Source organism: Calypte anna, chromosome 3 (assembly GCF_003957555.1).
Source record: "Calypte anna isolate BGI_N300 chromosome 3, bCalAnn1_v1.p, whole genome shotgun sequence".
Classification (NCBI taxonomy): Eukaryota; Metazoa; Chordata; class Aves; order Apodiformes; family Trochilidae; genus Calypte; species Calypte anna.
Genome location: NC_044246.1, coordinates 48,761,461 through 48,782,501, shown reverse-complemented (window position 1 = coordinate 48,782,501; position 21,041 = coordinate 48,761,461).

Sequence of the window (21,041 nt, the reverse complement as noted above, 5' to 3'; positions counted from 1 at the left end):
GTTTCAGGCATTTCCTATTCTGGTATTGTTTCTAACATCCCCTAGGCCAATTTATATGGAGCCAATTTTTTCCTTTTTTTTTTTTTTTTTCAATCCCCCACAGCATTATCTTGATAAATCAAAACAGTCCATTTCCACAGTAAATGTCCTAATAACTATGTCAACATAGAGTGTGCTGATTCAGATCTGTCACAAAACATTATTTAAAACTTCCTTCAGCCAATGAGCCAAGTGCTGAGCCAGTACAACTGCATCAACGAGAGTGGTTTATGGACAGCTCTAAATATTAGACCAACCGCCATTAGGTGTATCTTTAAATTCCTACATCCAGGTCATCTATTTCTAGGCCACCTCTTGATTTGTTTAAGCTTATTTCAAAGGAACCAAAGCTGATGCATAATATTAAAATGATGTTATAATAGTTATAAAGAACATATTTGCTCACCATTAAAATATTTGAGCATTTGAAATTAATTGAAGCAAAGACTGACAATATACACGGTGCCTTCCAGCAAATGAGACTACGTGCTGAGGAATTCCCATCATTAACACTGCACTGAAATCCACTCTTAATTGGACTTTGGTGTCACTGATCCCTCTTGTAAAGAACCACTAGGTCTTAAAAGAAAATGCATAGTTAAGGTATCAATTTTACATCTTACAGACATTTAGGACCCTCACTCAAAGAAGATGTGGTTTATACTGAAGAGAGATAAAACTTCTGTGCAAAATACTCAAACATTTTCTGTAGCATTTCCATGTTTCTGGATAGACTGCTATCTAAATACTGAGCCCACCAAAGGCTACATAACTTGTTGGACTAACAAGTTCCCAACAAGCAGATAGTGTGGATATAAAAGAAATCACAGAATCACAGAATGGTTTAGGTTGGAAGAGACCTCTAAGATTATCCAGTCCAACCTTTGGCCAACACCATAAACTAACTACTAAACCAGGTCACAGAGAATCACAGAATCTTCCAGATTGGAAAGAACCTCTGAGATCATCAAGTCCAGCCCTTAATCCACCATCACTGTGTTTACCAGACCATGGCACTGAGTGCCACATCCATCTCTTCTTAAAAACCTCGAGGGATGGAGAATCCACCTCCTGGGCAGCCAGTTCCAATGCCTGATCACCCTCTCTGTAAACAATTTTTTCCTAATATCCAACCTAAACCTCCCCTGGCAGAGCTTAAGTCCATGCCCTCTTGTCTTACTGATGGCTGCCTGGGAGAAGAGACTGACACCCCCCCCCCCAGTGGCTATCCCCTCCTTTCAGGGAGTTGTAGAGAGTGAGGAGGTCTCCCCTGAGCCTCCTCTTCTCCAGATTGAACACCCCCAGCTCCCTCAGCCCTTCCTCACAGGACTTGTGCTGGATCCCTTCACAGCCTCCTTGCTCTTCTCTGGACCTGCTCCAGCACCTCAATCTCCTTCCTGAACTGATCCCTGGGGGACACCACTGGTGAGCCACCACCAGTTGGATCAGCACTGTTCAGCACTACGCTCTGGGGGCCTCCAGCAGTTCCTAACCCAGCACAGAACAGCCCTGGCTAAGCTGTGGGCTGCCAGCTTCTCCTTGAAGGAAAATATTTTCCTTGAAGTCCTTTCTTCCAGCCCAGTGGGGGATAGGGGAGAGAAAAGAGGGAGCACACAGGCAGTTAGAAAAGTTCTTAATTGAGAATAAAGAAAAAAGAATTACCTTTCAGTATTACAATGACACAATATATTAGTAACCAAATTGAATCAAGTGTGTCCATTCACATGTTAGTAATAGTGTATTAGGAAAAAAAGTCATGGGAATGTGGCAGAATGAGGTACTTTAAACAGTTCTTAATACCGCTTTCTAAATTCATCAGGTCACTGTAGAAAGTTTAACATACAAGAATGTGAAGACTCTCTGTGAGCATTCCTAAAATTTTCTAAGGAATCAGAAGTAATGGTAAACATTTTCCAAATTACCCAGAACACAGGTGATACCCCACTTCAGGCTTAATATTGCTACTCTTCAACCCTGTTAAGAAATACAATTAAATTATTCACTTACCAGTTTGGCCATAATACTTTACAGTTCTGAGGAACAGAAGGACTGCCAGATTTGTTGGGCCTAGACACACAAAAAATTGTCTATTAATACCTCTTGTAAACAGATCAAGATAGTATCCTAACTAGTTTTTCTAATTCATGTTCTCCCCTCTTACTTTTCTTTTAACAATGAATGCTTAAAATCAGTATCAAGTCTGGATCACAGCATCCCTAAATCTATACTCATGGATATGTACAAATTTAAACTTTTCAGCCTTAATAATTTTTTTTTAAACTTTTTAAATGTTTTATTAAAGTTCTCTGTTTTATGTGAACATCCTGAGAGCAGTAATTAAAGTCATGAACCAGCAGTGCTTTTTCCCTTTGTGTATGGCCATTAGGAAGAAAGTCCATGGGTGCCCAGTACTGTCATACTGGCAATGTTCAGTTCCCAGGGAGTGAAGAAAGGAGGATCTACTCATTACAATGCAAATAAGAGCACAGATAGAATAGTTTTACAAGTGTTGTTTCATAGCAGAAACAGAATTTGGATGGCACATTTGAGTCTTAGAGTATCAAGTCTGTCTCTAAATCGGGGGTGCTCAGCCTCTGATTTCTTAACTTGGAATGTACAAAAGACAGACCTGAATCAGCTGAACAAACTAATAGGGGGAAATGTATTCAATGCAGGTGGCAAGAGCTGATCTGGCAGCTCCACCATTATGATTCCAGATGTTGAGCTAGCGTTGCTACTAGCTCAGTGACTAGAATTATAGGAAGAATGAACTGTCTGAAATCACAGGGTTTTATCTACATTATTTTAATAGGTAGGTTTTCTTTTTTTTAATTTAGGAATTCTTAGATAATAATTTGGAATTTTAATTGGTTTGCTTTTAAAAAGGAAAAGTGCATATAATTGAAATTACAAATCGATTTTTGCTCTTCTTCAGCATTGGTATCTACCTACTTAGGAAAGAAAGAGCCTGGCAACCAACAGTCAGGTTGGCTGCCAAATATGCCCAGTGAATAAACAGATGGATAGTAGCAGCATTTTCACCATTACTGTAGAGAAAGTTTGTGGCATTGCTACTGGGACTTAAATATACAGGCAAAGTTCGCACTGTAAGCAAGAGTACTGATTTTAAATGACTCACATTTGACAGGTACCACCCCACCATCTTCTAGCACTTATCTAAATAACTTTTGTCTTGTAACTGCTTTTACATGACTAACAGCAGTTGGAATCTTCCTTTGAGTCATGGTGGTGTTCTAGGGTCAGGGTGCATTTTTGACAGAAGATATGGCAGCTTTGGAAGACACCACCAAGATTGTGACTGCTGCTTCTTTATTATGAGCATTTAGGGAGCTCTTCCTTTATCTGGGTCAGACAAAGATAGGACAGCTAAAAAAATTTTCAACATGACTACTCTGCTTTCTCAGTATTCACTGAAGCCCTTTATCTCCCTCACCTTTCCCCTCATAAAACACTCCACCTTTTAAACATTTGGACACTTTTGGTTAACTATGGCAGTGGCAGAATACTCAAGGATATTAAATTCCTGGTAGTTTTGTAAAAAAAGCTAAATTACAGAGAGCTGATGAGCTCTCCTGTGTAAAGGGAGCTGGGAGAATCTCGTTGTTTCCGTTCCATTTGGGAGCCATCAGCTAATATGTAGTTTTTACAAGTCTGTCTGTTTTTTACACAGATGACAAAACTAAAAAGGAGGAAAAGAAAGATGTGGGAATAAAAGAAAATGTTCTAGGATAGAGATGCAAACAACATAAGGCCTAAAGCTATAGGAAATCTGAATTTGCTAGTTTTACTGGTTTTGAAACTAGTTTCTAACTGTTGTAGACAGGGATATATTTTTAGGTTAGTCATGCCAATGAAACTGTGGTGAAGGCTGCTTTGGTGCAGCCACAGATTTGGCAAGGACAGGGAAAAAGAGGGAGACAAAATCTGTACACTGAATTATCTCTGGCGTATCCTGTGAAAAGGAGCAGAAACAAGATAAATCCGGTTAAATTGGTTCAGTGGAGTTCTTGTAAATTTTGCATTGTGCCATTGTAATGTTGAAGAGATCTCTCTGATGGATGGAGCACATTACAACCTTCCTGAAGCTAATGCAGATGAACTAAGATGGCAGGTGGTGTAGCCCCTTAGAAACTTATTTCATTCTCCATTTCCCTTTACTTGCAATTTTTATTTTTACCTAAACCTGAGACTTTTCATGTGAATAATAACTTCTTTAACTAAATAACTTAAGTTCCTTCTTTTTTTTTTTTTTCCTTTTTATTTCTTTCTTTTTTTTCAAAAATGTCACCTGGTAAAGCAGTTTCAAAAGACTGCTGCTAGAGGACTAAAAGCAAATAGTGCTTCAACTGTGTAGTCTGCTGGAAAGCCAACCTTCCTGATTGATGGCAAGCAACTTTTTGACACCATGCCAGTGGGATTTTCTTTCACCTAGACTATAATCTGGAGGAGGAAGAAGTCAATAAGGCATACAAATTTTTATAGGCTGCCACCAAATTAATGTCAATTTTATTTATTCTTCCAGCACATTGTATTTCTTACAGTGTAATACTGTTTTGTAAGTATCCTAGTAAGAAAGAATTAATTTAAAATAACAAGCCTATTGATTGCCATTTTAAATAAATTATTTGGATGCTGAGAAGACAGCCTCCTTGTTCCTATTAAATCTAAGAATTTCTATATTTTGCTCAGTAGCTGTGTGGTTACAGACCACACACAGTCAGTCTCATGTCATGTAACTGATAAAAGATGTACCTTGGATCACTGATGTGGTCTCTTTTCATCACTGAGGCAAGTGCCATGCTTACCTTGTACTCCTGTCTCAGAGGAATCCACAAATTCAGGCCTCTTTTAGACAAATCCTCTCACCAGATCATCACTGTCATCATATTGTTGCACATCTGATTCTTATATATATATATATATATAAGCTTATTCTTCTATACATGAAGTTTATATATAGCCTCAAGTTCATACAGGTGTTCAACAGTTGTGCTCAATTCTTTCTTTGAAGCAAAGTATTATTTACTTTTCTTCACGAATATAACAAAGAGAGAGGCTGTAAGATATATAAACTTTTTATATTACATAAATGTAATGCTTCACCAAAACTTCTAACCTGGCTTTTCAGCAAAGTGTGTGATGGTTACTGCCTCTGTATACTCAGCCTCTCTGCCCTGATCATAGACACTTTTTTCATTTTTTTTTTTTTACAAAACCATTTATATTGCTGCCCCAGAATGCTGAACTTGTAGAAGTGATTTATGTATCCCACTGTGGGATAAGAGGAAAGACAGCAGGGAGCAGACAAAAAGGGATGCTAAAATGGGCTAGACCTCCAGATGCTGACCCACAGAATAGAAAGATCAGTACTGGCAACTGGCACAATCTAAAACTATTAATTTTACTTCTCTCAGACTTAAACAGCCCAAGGCAAGTTAATTCTTTCTTCTTCATACAGCATCAGTCTAACTGCAACCAAGTAAAGATCAACATATTCCTAATAATAGTACGGAATATCATCTCCCAAATTTTTCATATATCTGAAGTGCTACTTGGACTGCTTTAACAGTAAAATCAGGTGCCCCTATATAAACACATAGAATATTGGTCCCAATTTAGATAATTTTTATGGCAACCAAATGACTTTTACATTTTATTACATTCCTACCACTATGCAATTTTTAAACACACTGTTAGAGTTTTTTGTTTCCTCTCTGCTTGGAAATGTTAGTTCGAATTATGGATATACCTCCAGCCTAAGAATTTCTGCATTTGTAGTTGTGTGTGGCATATATATATGGATGGATGGATAAATGGACATGCAAAATGTGAACCTGAAAAGCAAAATATATTGTTTCTGGCCTGACTGGCTCTTTTGCTTTAATTAGGTTTATATTTACCCTATGGAGTGCTTAGGCTTCCCAGTCGAGTATCAAGACTCCCTGTGTTATGCAATGCACTGGCATGTTAAGAAGTCGATTCCCACACAGTTCACAAGAGAAAATACAACAGGTGGATGAAAGACATGCTGTGTGGGGATGTTTTGGAAAATGAGGTAATAACAAATGAAAGAGGTCAGTGGAAAAAGAACAGTCAGTTTTTGCTACCTACCATTATCAGTTGGTTGATTTCTCTCACAGATGTTTTAGATTATTTGAAAGGTGGATCTACAAGCAAGTAAATAGATACATATGGTGAGGGCAAAAATGGGTAAAAAAAATCTCCAGTGAGCTAATAGCATCCCATAATACTAGATTTAGATACATCAGGAGACCAGAATATAACAGCATGTACAGGCACTATATAGTATATTATAGCTAAATGCACATGCATCTGAGAGTTCTCAGTTGTAGGCTTCTGAGATTACACAGTCTCCTGTTAACCAAGCATAGCACAGCAAACCCCCAAACCTGATCACAGCCCCTGTATGACACACATAGGTATTATAAATACCTCCTGCCAGGATGAGCTTTTTTTTCCCTTTTTCAATCAGATTTCGTCCAACTCCACAAACAAGCCAAACACATCAGCTGGAAGCAGGGATGAACTGGGTGCTGGTAACCCACACTGCAAAAGTTCAGAAGAAATATTCTGCCCATGAAGTTAATAACACAATATAGAGAACAATTTAATTTCCATTTATTCTGCTTCATGTCAGTACATGACTGATTTGTTGTAAAATCCTTTCTGAGTATTGGCAGCGCACAGAAGCGTGGGGGATATGTTTATGCAGTGTTTGTAGCCATATCACCTGGGGCAACATCCCATGGGATTTTACAAGATAGGTGGGTTTGGGGTTTGGCAATACTTGGATAAGAAACCCACAAGATTCCTGCCAGAGATAACATTTGCTTATTACTGTTCTCGGTGCTGCTACACAGAAACTCTGACACTGCCATAAACTGTGTGGTAGTCTTCCAAAAATAATGGCCATCTAATACAGCAGGTATGAGGAATGGCTGGCTGTTCCTGTCTAAATGTCTGAACGAAGTAATTTTCTCAGGAAAAGCAACGTAATACTGGAGTTTTGGTGATGGTTATTCTGGGGAAGAGCTTGAAACAGCGAATGAGAAAGGTGGGAATTTGTGCACAGAAACCAAGAGAAACACAGAAACTTTGCCTTGCCTTGCCTTGCCTTGCCTTGCTTTGCCTTGCCTTGCCTTGCTTTGCCTTGCCTTGCCTTGCCTTTGCTCCAAGAGCAGCCAATCTCTCTGCTGGCTTGCTCAGGAGTGAGCTGAGCCTGTGCTTCAAGCCTCACCTTTTATTGGCCCCCTAATCATGAACTAGCAGAGGAGGAAAAGGACATTTAAAAAGAACTGGTGTTGTCCTGAAGTAAAGTTACCATTATTAATATAATCTTCAGAGCTCATGAGTGTCTGAAGTACCACAAGACTAAATCTGAAAACCTCCTGCACCAGTTTGAGAACTGTGAATCGTGGACCACTTTCTGGGAATGTAGCAGCCCTGCAGAAATTATCTCCCCCTTTTTTCTCCAGAGGGAGCTTTTCTTCTACTGAGCTCTGCAGTGTAAGGAGCACAACCTCAGTCTAAGAATACCACAGTACTTTGTCACAGCTTTATGTTGTAACAACATTGGTAGACTAGAATCTTTTCAAAAGATAACCACAGAAATGTGTGAGATCATGCAAAGCTATATTTGCTTCTGGGAAAAGTGAAGGGATCCTTAATTTTTCTCAACCTGGGTGAAGATGAGCTCAAGAGAGTTCATATTACATATTTTAGAGAATTGTCACTCAAATGAGATCCAACCTTCTTATGCAAAAGGTATTGGATTAAATCCTCAGCTTCAGTATATTCAGGATGCTTCGTTGAAATCAACGTGGTGTTGGGAATTAGCATTAACTAAGAACCTTCTTGCAACAGTTAGGCTTAAGATGTTCAAAATTAACTAATTGAAACATAGGCTACAGGAAAAGCACAGTATCAGAATAGGATCAGCATAGTATGCAGAATAGTGCTGCAAGCTAAAGTCTGATACTGAATTCACCATATATCATGAAAACATGAAGTGGATGGGATGTTTACTCCAGAGAGATCAAAAGATATCTATATACCACAAGCTAAAAATTCCTTCCCAAACCTTACTAATAAGCTCTCAACCCACAGCAAAAAAGCTAGATCTTTTTCCTTCTTTTTTTTTTTTTTTTTTTTTTATGACTAACAGGATGTTTCTTCATAGATAGACTTTAGAAATACTTTTCCTTCAAAATTAACTAAATTAACTACATTCCATTTCCTATACTCATCTCTAATGTCCTATGGCAATCTTCATCTCTATGTTGGGGAAAAAAAAAAAACAACAACCAGTTGGTTCAGACTTGAGCCAATATTCCCACTATTTTAGTGATACAGTTTTGGTTTGGGATGGTATGCAACACTGACACCAGAGAAAGCAAGAGATGGATTTAGCAGGACCATGCTCTCATCTCAGGCTGGCAATGAATAAGCCATGAAAACACTCTGCAAAGACAAAGAATCAAGGAAAGAAATCTTTTAAAACAACTGTTGTTAATAATATATTTTTAGAACTGCATAATAGTTTATTAGTTAACTGTATATTAGGGCAACATGCATTTCAACGGTATCTAGCTTAGATATATCAACTATTAACTGTGTCTTTGAAAACAAGTGAATGTTGCTACTTTCTGTATTTTTCAGAAATTAATGGAATGGCACATAGGCATAAAATGGTCTTTAATTGCATCCATTTTATTGTATCTGCAGATTAATCTAATCTTTGTACTTGATTCTAAGATGAAGATTCTCCTGAATAAAGTCCACATATTTCTAAGAACAAGCAGTTCAGATATGTCTATTCTAGTTACCACCATACCACAAGAACTGAAATAGCATCAATTAAAATTGTCATTGACCTCTTCCAGAGCACTCATATAAGTGCCATTCTCCCCATGTCCCAGCTGCTTTTTATACAACAGGGTATTTGATTTCCTCTGAACATTTGATAGAAAGATTAAAGTGTCCAATGTTTCCAATTAAAAGCAGTTTGCGTTCTACAGTGGATTTAACTGCTTCATTAAATCACTCATTAAGGAGCTCCTCACAGTACTATTTTAGTTCTTTCCTCCAATCTGTAAATTTTTCACTTGTAGATCTAATAAAATCATCAGGAATCTTAAATTTCATTCTCATGCCAACTATCACAAAGATGTAATTAAAAATCACTACCGCTATTCCATCTGTCACTTCTGTGCGTCAGTGCACCTGACTACTCTGTATTGCAGAGTGTTAAGAAGTTTGCAAATTAATGCAATATGAACAAAAAAAATGGCCATATTGTCTAGATATAATTTAAATGCTGCATTTTTTTTTTCCTTTGCAAGATCTCACACCTGTCTTTCTCAGCCCTCAGAATCTCTGGTCCAACATACAGCCAGTGTGCCTTCATGGGAGTGAAATGTTTCTCCTTTCCTTTTGGGAACATTGCCAATACACTTCTTTGCCTCTCTGGGATGTCTGTCCCTCTTCACGTCTGTGTTTTGTTCCATTTAGATCAGCGTAATGTCAGACCCTTTCTGCTGATGTGTATGCATGCAGAATTAATAGACTTCATCTACTACAAAAAGATGTTGGCAGGAGTTTTGTTGGCAGCAGATAGAATAAGCACATAACTCCCATAGTGGCTTAGTTACCCTGGTTGCCAGCCTGATTCAGTGTTGGCCTCAAGGTGCTTCCTCTTGACCTTTAAAGCCTTGTAGAATCCCAACCCCAGTGCTTTCTCCAAGGTTGCAATTCCCTCACCTTCCCAAGTGCCAAAGTCCTCCCTACCTCACCAGCAGGTACACAAATGTGCCCGGCTAACCCACAACTTGAGTCACTTACTATCTTTCTCCTGCAGAACTGCACAACTTACTGTGATCACCAGAGATGGTAGCCAAGGTTTTTTTCCCTTTTTTTTCACCCAAAATGCAGTTTTGGCATCTGAAGTTACACTGAAGTCCTTTATTTTTATGTAAATGCTTTACCTGGTTGTCAAAAATTAAAATACAAATGAAAGTTGTCACTCTTGGTCGCACTTTTGCTTTAAGAAAATAATGCTAAGCTTTAAGAAACAGGTGACAAGTATACACTGATCCTGATGGCAATTCATTTTACTGGATGAAAAGATTAAAAATAGTGAGCTTCCTTTAATCTGTTTTAATCCAGTAAAACTTTCGATAAGTAAAACATGGTTGTATGCAATATGTAATTGAAGGACAACACCAATTTCTAATTCTTTTGACCCTCACACCTACAAATAAAACCATAAGCACTCTAATTTGCTTGTATATCAATGAGCAGCTCTTCATTTTGCAGTGCTTGCATACATAGATTCTTCTTCATAATCACAAAGTGGCCTATCTAGTAGAAGACTTTGTAGAAGAGTATTTGCTGGACTGGACCTAAAAGCAAGCTTTATATTTTAAAAGTTTTATTTAAAGTAAATTAGGTTATATTCTGAAAATTAAACACAATTTAAAAGAATTTACAGCCAGCTTTTTAAGGAACAGGTCTAGATTATGCTAAAGATGTGGTAGTTACCTGAATATCCTTTCTGCTCTCTGACTCTTCTGGCCTTTATGGAACCTGCCAACAATAACAAAACATAACATGTGACAGAGTTGGCATGTATAGTCATAAATGTATCTGCAGAACAATTTATACAAATATGTAGTCAGACTTGCATTTCAAATACTATTTTGAACTTACTGAAACCAACTGAAAAGACTGTTTAAACAACTGTCAGTCACTATAATAAGAACGTTTTTTTCTCTTTACTTTGCAGGAAATTTGCTCATCAGTGCTCCCACAAAGATGGTTTCCAGGGATAAACATTTTAAGCCTTTTTTTAACCAGTCCACATGCAGCTTCTCAGCAGAAGTTGTTTTCCCAAATACCACCTCTTGGGAAAAAACTTGCAAGCATTGTTTCCAGAGAAACACATAGTTGTGTTTGAACTGAGGTTCCCACAGCTATTGATCTGAGGGAATAGTTTTTTTTTTCCAAAATCCTGGTTCTACTTAAAGTACTGACACAGGCTTGCATTGCAGAAGGCTTATTTCTGACCATGAAGAGACAGCATAAAATGATAAAGCTGATCCTGGCTTCTTTTTATCTTACTGGAAAGTTTGGCTCAACTCCAGTCTTCCCTCAGATAAAGGGTAGTTTAAAACTACTTATCTGTATGAGATAATAACATTATTCATCCAGTTTACCTTCCTGAGATCATTTTCATTTTCAGGTCTATTTCCCTATCTCACTGAAGTAGTGGATTCTCCTTCCCTGGAGATATTTAAAAAGAGACTGGATGTGGCACTCAGTGCCATGGTCTAGCAACCGCAACGGTGGTTCAAGGGTTGGACTTGATGATCTCTGAGGTCCCTTCCAACCCAGCCAATTCTATAATTCTATGATCTTGTTCCAAGTGCTAGACGTTTCAGTGATAGTCACAGGTTAACATAAAGTGAATGTGATAAAAGCTGCAAACATTTCCCTGCAAAAACAGGGAAACAATATCTTCCCTGCCATTGCTGCTACATGTCCACTGTAATTGCTACAAATAAGCAATCATTTTTGTCATAGTAGAAGAAGGTGTGGTTTAGTTTGCACTTGTCAAGGGGTCTGTAGGAGTTTTCACAACAAAGAATCAACACGGATTTTATTTTAGCAACAAGAGCTGTTCAAGTGATGATATTTAAGGAATGAGGTCACATATTCAAGCTGTTTAGATAACACGGTGTTAAAAAATATCAGTTGGGCTCCAAGCAGATAAAAAGTGCATCAGTTTATCAGCCAGACACTTCTAGTGCTGGTGTGCTTCCTGCATTTCATAAAGTTAGGCATAAAATGTGAACTCCATCCAGGTGCAGAAAGATGCTTCTGAAGCCCTGTACATTGTGTAGCACATTTAGAAAACATTGATTACAAGACTTGATGTTTGTCTCCAAATGCTTACACTTCAATGGCTCAAGAAAGAAAATAAATGAGTAAATAAAAATCAGTGCTTTTACCTGAATTAGTTTTGGGGTTTTTTTCTCTGTATTAGGAAAAAAATTCAGTACAATGTTGTAGCAGGAAATCTTAGGTAACAAAAAACCATTTTAGTTAGTATAATGGTGAAACTTATTAAGCAGTGTAAAGTACTATATAACTTCATCCAGGCACATTTAGCTAACAGGGAAGATCTGGCCCAAGAATTTTGGCCAATGGGAGAATATATTTGAGCATTCCCATGCATCCCACGCATAGGAAAACCAAAATCTGCTCCTCTAAGTAATTCATTAAGTAACAAATGATCTGAATATGGTCTAAAATTAGTTGTAATGACTGTAAACTCAGGAGAAATGTGCTAGGTCACAACTAGACTTATATTTGGTCATTTGTAAAACAAAAATCAACAAATTGTTGATAGTCAAGTGGCAGAAACCTGATTTAACATATGCAGTTCAGCTGCAATCAAGAGGATTATAAACAGTGATACCAGATTCTATTTGGCCCACAACATTTACAATAAAAATATTTTCAAATTTAGTCATTAAAAAACCATAAAACCTCCTGTTTCCTAAATACATGTAGCAGATTACACAGACAAGTTTACCTGTAAATTTTTTTCCCCCAACATACATAAACCTGATGTTTTTACACTCATGTAAATGTCTTCTTCATGGTTAGTAATTGGTAAGTCTTTTCTCAAAACATATTTGAGAAGAAATACTTGCCAATAAATATATTTCTGATACGTGTTTAAATTGTCGCATCTGTTACAACAAAGAAAAAATTTAGGCATTATAATAATTTATTGGAAGAATTTACACTGAACATGACTCCATGCTGAATATATTTACTTGTTTGCATTCAATAAAAGTATTCAGGTAAACAAAATAACTCACATGTATAAGTGTTGCAGACTTCAGCCAAAAAGTTGATAGCACTTGGTACAAAACCAATTGAATTGTCTTTAATACATACAGGATAAACCAGGCTGTCTGGCAGTAACATGAATTAAATTTTTATGAAACAGTTTATGCCAAATATATTTCCTCTAACTTCATAAATGGAAAACAATTTATTACCAGGCCTCCTACATCTAGCAGAAACTTTCATTAGGCTTCAGTAATTCACATCATTACAAAGACTGGGCCTTTCCACTGGTAAATATTTCAATAAATCTTGTTATTAAGTTTCTATTTCCCCTAAGTTGTATTTTACTGGTTGTGTACTGAACCAAAAAGATTGCAACAGTGTTGAAAATACTTAGAGCCTGGTTTGATTTATATTGCTTCACGCCTAAACAGAAGCCAAAACCATCCAGCAACTCTCATCAGTGAATTTTACTCAAGGAAATAAGCCTGTGTTGCTTAACAGCAATACTTTGGTGCATAAAGAATTAGCTCCAAAGAGAGGACCTGAATTTCGGGAATTAATCCTGAGAACTTGCTGAAGTGCCTTCTCCCACTATTTTTGTACAGCCCCAAGGGACTGTAGAATCATCCCTAGCATGATTCCAGAAATCCAGGAATACTCAAGTATGATTGAAAGAGATCACAGCTCCAGACCTTTCCAAATGTCATCTTATATAATACTTGTTATGTTAAATAGGAACAGAAGACGGATGGGTAAAACCCTCCAACAGGGACTTGATTCACAGCAGTCATGCACACTGTATGGTATAATCCTTCACTTCCAAATATTTTTCATGCACAAAAAATATCAAGCAGCAAGTTAAGCAGAGAATTATTTCACTAAATTCTGACCAAGTAAAACTAGAAATTCAGTAACTCATGCTTTTAACCTGGGTGGCAATCAACTGAAAGATATAATAACTGTAAGATATTTGGTATTTATCTCTAGACAGAAAAAAGAAATGTGGAATGCTCAGCTATAGAAATCATCAGTGAAAGCACCTCTACCGAAAGTACCAGCAGGAGCAGCTAGAGTGTAAATGGAGTTAAAACTGAATGTTTTCTGTTTTAAAAACAAACAAAAATAAAATTAACTTACATGACTAATTTATTCTTGTTCATTTCTGCACTGCATCAATTATTCTATTTCCTCTCTCCTCCCACCAATAGTGGACATAGATAATTTTTGTCCTTTCTTTGTTCCAAAATAAAATTTAAGCCTGTTGGAACTTTCACTTTGCTCTTTTTGCACTGTTCTGTGTCTCCTTTGTTTAGCGTGTGCATGCAGTCTATGTACCTGAACCTGTCCCAAAACAGAATTATAACTAAAAATAGAAAACAAAATACATCTGATCTCTATGTTCAAAGTATAAATTGTTTATAGCAATTAAAAAAGAGGAAATTATAAAATGGCTAGCATCGGAAGAGACCTTAAAGATCATCTAGTTCCAACCCCCTGCAAGGGCAGGGAGACCTCCCACTAGACCAGGTTACTCAAGTCCCATCCAACCTGGCCCTGAACACTTCCAGGGAGGAGGCAGCCACAGCTTCCCTGGGCGACCTGTGCCGGGGTCTCGCCACCCTCACAGGAAAGAATTTCTTCCTAATCTCTAACCTAAATCTCCCCTCTTCAACTTTAAGCCATTTCCCCTTGTCCTCTCACTACACACCCATGTAAAAAGCCCTACCCCAGCTTTCTTCTAGGGCCCCTTCAGACATTGGAAGGTTGCTACAAGGTCACCTCAGAGCCTCCTTTTCTCCAGGCTGAACAACCCCAACTTCTTCAGCCTCTCTTCATAGAGGAGCTGCTCCAGCCCTCTGAGCATTTTAGTGGCTCTCCTATGGACACATTTTAGGAGCTTTATGTCCTTCTTATGCTGGGGACTCCAGAACAGGACACAGTACTCCAGGTGGGGTCTCACAAGAGCAGAGGAGGAGAATTGCCTCCCTCAACAGGCTGTCCCTGCTTCTTTTGATGCATCCCAGGACAGGGCTGGCTTTATGAGCTCAAGCACAGATAGACAGTTCATGCTGAGCTTCTTGTTCACTACCACCCCCAAGTCCTTCTCCTCAGGGCTGTCTGCAATCCTTTCTCCTCCCACTCTGTATTCATGCATGGGATTGCCTTGACCCAGGTGCAGAACCTTGCACTTGGCCTTGATGAACTTCATGCAGTTTGCACAAGTTCAATTCTCAAGCCTGTCAAGGTCCCTCTTGGTGACATCCCTTCCCTCTAGTGTGTTGACTTCACCACACAGTTTGGTGTCATCAGCAAACTTGCTGAGGGTGCATTCAATTCCACTGTCCGTGCTGCCAACAAAGATGTTAAACAGCACTGGTCTGAGTGCCAACTCTTGAGGAACACCTCTCATCACAAATCTCCATTTGGACACTGAGATCACAGTTCTTTGGGTGCGACCATCCAGCCAGTTCCTTATCCAGTGAGTGGTCCATCTATCAGATCTGTATCATTCTGAGTTAGAGATCAGAATGTCATGCAGGACACTGTTGAATGCTTTGCACAGGTCCAGGTAGATGACATCTGTTGCTCTGCCTTTGTCCACTGATCCTGTGACCCCATCATAAAAGGCCACCAAATTGGTCAGGCAGGACTTGCCCTTAGTGAAGCCGTGTTGGCTGTCACCAATCACTCCTCTGTTATCCACATGTCTGAGCAAAGCCTTCAGGAGGATCTGCTCCATGATCTTGGCAGGAATAGAAGTGAGACTGACTTGTCAGTAGTTCCCTGGATCTTCTTTTTTTCCCAGTTTTGAAAACAGGGCTAATGTTTCCCCTTTTCCAGTCAGCAGGTACTTCACCAGACTGCCATGACTTTTCAAATATGATGGACAGGAAAAGCTGTTGCTAGCTACTGGAAATACCTTTCCCATAGACAAATTAATTGTGTCCCTAGATAGTTAAGTCCATGGACAGTCTCCCTGCTGTCCTAGAGCTCCCAGGGGGTAATCTCCTTCCTTTTGAGCTGTCCTCAGGAGGTAAGCTGATACAGAGGCACAGAGCTCTTATTAAGCAGCAGTCACAATGACATGGGTTGCACACACAAACTTCACTCAGGAAGGTTACCAATGGGGAGTTAGTCCTTCAGTTAATATAAGCTGGTCATGGTGAACTTTTTTTGCTTGGGGTTTTTTTTTTTTTTGAGCTTGGTTTGGTTTTTCTTCTTTTTTTTTTACAAACATTGTGGCATAACACTGAATATCCATGTTGAGATATGACAGGTTAGAGGTGACAATGATTCAGTTCTTAGAGTCATCCAAGCTGCATAAATGTAACGGTGATGCAAATGTCATTTTCAAGGTCAAACTGGACTATGTTATTATACAGCATCGAGGCTGCATTCATAAAGGTTCTTATGAGCATATTTTTCCAAAATTTTTTATCAAAACTCCTTTGTCTGTACAATAAACATCAGTAACTTCCCAAATAAAGAAAGCGGTCTTAAGTTGTCCATGAAGCAATTTTCAACCAGGGTAATTACTTCCAATTTGTAGGGTACTAAGAGTGTTTTACCACTTCATTATTTCATGCTATCAAAATTCTGGGTTATCTCCCATATTTAAATGCTTCATTTCGTGGCTGCACAAAAGCTTTCACAGATATTTTACGTATCTGATTCAGAAAATCTGCCGACACTCCTTACAGATGGAGTTCAAACAGAAATGAATGAGTCTATTCAGTCTATTTCAGTTATTTACCAGATATAATAGCAATTACAAATGTTTCTAATTTTCTGTTAATTGAAGGCACATTGCAATTGTGCTACATGTTGCACTTATTTTGGCCAGACCCTCAGCTACAATAAACCAGCAATCCTCGATTATATTAATTAATCCATCAAGACTGATTGAACTCAACTGCTGACAGGATTTTTCTATCTTTTTATGCTTGCCCATGTTAATATACTTGTTTCTTGTGGAAAAGCCAGATCACTAACTGTAAATGCAAATAGAAGCAAGTCCAGCAGAGTGAGGCTGGAGCAGCCTCTTCATTTCTCTACTATTATTGGGTAGCCATCACACAACAGCTTTGAAAAGAAATACCCCAAACTGGAATGTGTTGTCATCTTTCAGTCAGCTGTGGTATTTATTAGCTCACAAAAGACCCTTCCCTTTGACAGCCTCAGCAGAACCTCTTCCAGTTTGAGCCTTCACCAGCAGATCTCAGAAAATGGTGTCAGGGAATAGATTTAGCCCAGTCAGACAATAATGCTGAGTAATTCTGACCCAGACTGGGAGTCACCACTGCTGGTGCCACTTTTGAGTCATCACATTTTCTGAGGAAAAGCCTTCTCTGCACCCACAAACTTTCTTTGCTATATTAATGCTGAGCTCAAAGAATGCCTGGCAACCTCCCACAATAAAACAAAAGGTTCAAATAAGTTCCTTCGGGGAAGGACCAATAGTCAGTCCCTAGCCATAACTTACTAAATACTTCTGTTTTCCACAGGAGGAGTCAAATTCTTTTTAAAAATAATACATCCAAATCCTCAAAAGAAAAACTTTTTCAAATCAATTTCTGACCTCACTTCACCACTTTTACTTCATTCCCTTTTGCCTACATCGATTTCCCCTTTTCCACTATAGTTATTTCCATCTTTTGATGCTTGTTTCCTTAAAACACTTTGTTTCCTTAAAACAATCTTAGACTCCAGATCATCACAAATCCTCAGAGAATCTTTCCACTGAGGTCAACAGACACATATAAGGCAATAGTCCAGAATTCTTTACTCTTCTTTCTGGCTTACTTCTAGAGTAGTAAAGAACAGAAATAATTTTCTATCTACTACTAGCTTTCCTTTGAAAACATCAACTTTATTTCTATATGTTACCTAGTTAAACCAAATAAATTTATTGCTTATTTCAAGATTCTGGATTTCTTATTCAGTGCCAAGAGAGATGATAATAAGATGTCAAACTGCTCTCTGCACACAGACACAGCTTGGCCACAAAGGAAAGGAATTCAGGGAAGAATGACAGCTTAAAGTTATTTTATATATATATTACATGTCACTTATTCTATGTAGGCTGCCACCATTGATGTCCTCATACCAATGAAGCACTAGTATCTGAATCCTTGCAAAAAGGGATATACAAGCATACACTAGGGAAGAAACAGTCATAAGAAGCCTTTTTTTTCAGCTCTGAATATCCTAAGTCATGCTCTGCAGAGTGCTGAAATGACGTTTCTTTCTCTAGCAGTCAACTGGCAAACCACAGATAAGTTTTCTATAATAGCACCTTTTTAAAACTTCACACATCTGTCAGAGCCCAAGTAGCTTATTGGTGTTGCAAGAAACATGCCATGTAAAGTTCTCTCAAATATTTCACATATACTAAGCAAAAAACTGTAGCTTAAATTGTCCATACATTCAGACTCCTGTGAAAGTAGGTTTCTCTTTTCCATCCCTCATTGACCTTCACATGTTTTCACCCACCAAAGCACATTTTTAAAATAAGCACTGGGGCAATTTCTTCCTATACACATCCTGGCAGAAATCACCAATTAAAAATAATATCTGCATTTTCTCAATAGCCACATCTTAGATGCAGTGCCATACTGGGCTTTTGGGAGAAGCTGATGGCTGCATCTGGCTACATACTTTGTATGTCCAAATCTTCTCAGGTTCTTCAGCTCTGAAAAAAGACAGCCAGACTTGCTGTATTAAAAGGGTTTTCCTTTACTGCCTTACGGTCTCACCAAAGTAAGGGCATACTGTTGATGTGGACAGCATATTTTTCTAATTGAGTTAAAGGGTTTATTGTTTTTACTCCATATAGACAGCAGTATTCTCAGTTCATGAATCTCAGTCATTCTTTGTTTAAGACCTGAAAAGTAAAATATTGACCCAACACTTCCTACAAACACTGTGACATAGCATATGCCAACCTCTCGGCAAATAGAGTGCAGATACAGGCCATCAGGGAATATACTCCACAGAGTTTTCCTTGAAGCTGAAATTACACGCTAAGCCTGAAAAACAAACTAAATTTTTACATTCCTTAGCCTTATATAACAAAAAACAAAAACAAACAAACAAACAAACAAACAACAAAACAAAAAAAAACGAAAAAAAACCACCCCACTCTTTGGTGTGCATATACTACATCATTAGTATGTGGAATTCTAAAGCCTTCTAAAAATGCACGTGGTGGGTTAAAACAAGGTAGAAAATACGAGGGTTTGCAGTCTCTCCATGAAGTTTACATAGCATGCTTGAGGGTACACAGGTGTAGCTGCATAAAGAGAAGCCAGATAGTCAAGAAGGCTGCAGAAAATAAGTGTCCAGAGCCTGGTAGGTCACCATGGCTCAGAGCCATTAGATGTGACTATGTCTTGTCACTGCCTTGGGGATGAACAATATTGGGGCAATTTTTTTCCCCTAGACACACCAGTAAGAATTCTTACTTGGTAACTGAAAGGTCTCCTTGTTACTTCTTGATCACACGCAGTTACAGTATGAGCTGAGCACAAATGCTATAGATAATGACTAATCATCTAAAAACACACCATGCTGATTTTCCCACTGAAAGGTGGCAGCTACAGAAAATCCATTTCCAGGCTGTCAAGGATGGGTTGAAAGAAAGGAAAACCACAAAGGAGCTAATTCTTCATGGTTTGGATTTTTTTCCCCCTTATTAGTCATCAGTCAGAGCCCATTAAACCCAGCTATGAGTCCCCCATTAAGTCCAGAAGACTCCTGCAGATATAATGGGGGATTTGAATGTGAGACGACCCTCACAGCAGCCTGTCCACTGTCATCTGTCTCCCACCAGCTTATTGTTGACAGTGCTTCATTGCTGCAAGCATCTTCACTGAGGTATCCTGAGCCAGCTGTGCCCTCTTTGTTTGAGCCTTGCAATGTCAGTGCAGCAATACAAATATAGCCAGTCCCTTATTCTCAGGTTGTCTGATTAAGCAGTTTCTGGCTGAGAAAATGTCCTGCTATTTCACCACTGGGACCAAATTTTTATTTCAGATATCATACTGCAGTCTTAGCATTTCCTGGTTAAGGGTACAGTTCTGAAAGTTGAAGGACAGACTCGACTCGTGATGAGAAAATATTGGTGAACAGCTCAAAAAAGAACCCACAAATAAACCTCTTATTTCTCATTCTGAGAGCTAATAAAGTGATGACAGAATATAAAAAGTGGACAGAAAACAATATGTTAAAGATACTGCAAGATCTAATTATATTATCTGTAAGACATTCATTAACTACAGAAATTCTGCAAGAATTTGCTAAATCTTGCTACTTGCCTTTTCAAGGGTATACAGAGATATTCAGCAAATGTGAGTCAGGTGCTTCTGATTAAGACTGTTCAATATAACAGCAAGCCCACATGCTGAAATTTAATACAATATTGACTGGTGCTTTGGAATGTAATTCATAACTTAACACTAGCTTTTTGCTTAATGGGATTAAAGTCTCCAGAAAAACTTTCTGACATCAAATAATATTAACTGTAGAAATGTTGCCTCTCATGGAGGTAGAAGTGGTGCCAAAAATAAGTAACTTTTTGTGTGCACTGAAGTAACGTGGCAAGCTCTTGCAGGCTGACTACAAGTATCTCCCTCTTTACATTCTGCACACACTCAGCTCTATACTGCATGAACTGTTTTTGTTTGCACATGACAGGGTTTCTCAGCAACGTAAGAATGTGAAGCAGAAATGGCATGTGTCAATAAGAACAAAGCAAAAAGTCACTCTAGGTTTTTTTTCACGTAGTAGTTTTCCATTCATGCATTTTCCCTACTATGCTTTCGGCCTGCAGATTATTCAGAGCTTGTCTCAGGTGTGCTCTTCCTGCGTACACAAAAATGCCCCAAAAAAGGGAGGAGAGGGGAAGGGAATTAAAGGGCATAACTATGAGGACACAGACAAAGTGGTTCTGCTTCACATGCAGCTACATAATACACACAAACAGATATAGGTTCTAATCCATATTGTTGAGAAAAACTCAGACCTGATGCAGTTTTTGGTCCTGTCAATAGATGTTCACCAGCAGAATTTCAGCTTCTTAGCTCCAATAGTTACCCCAT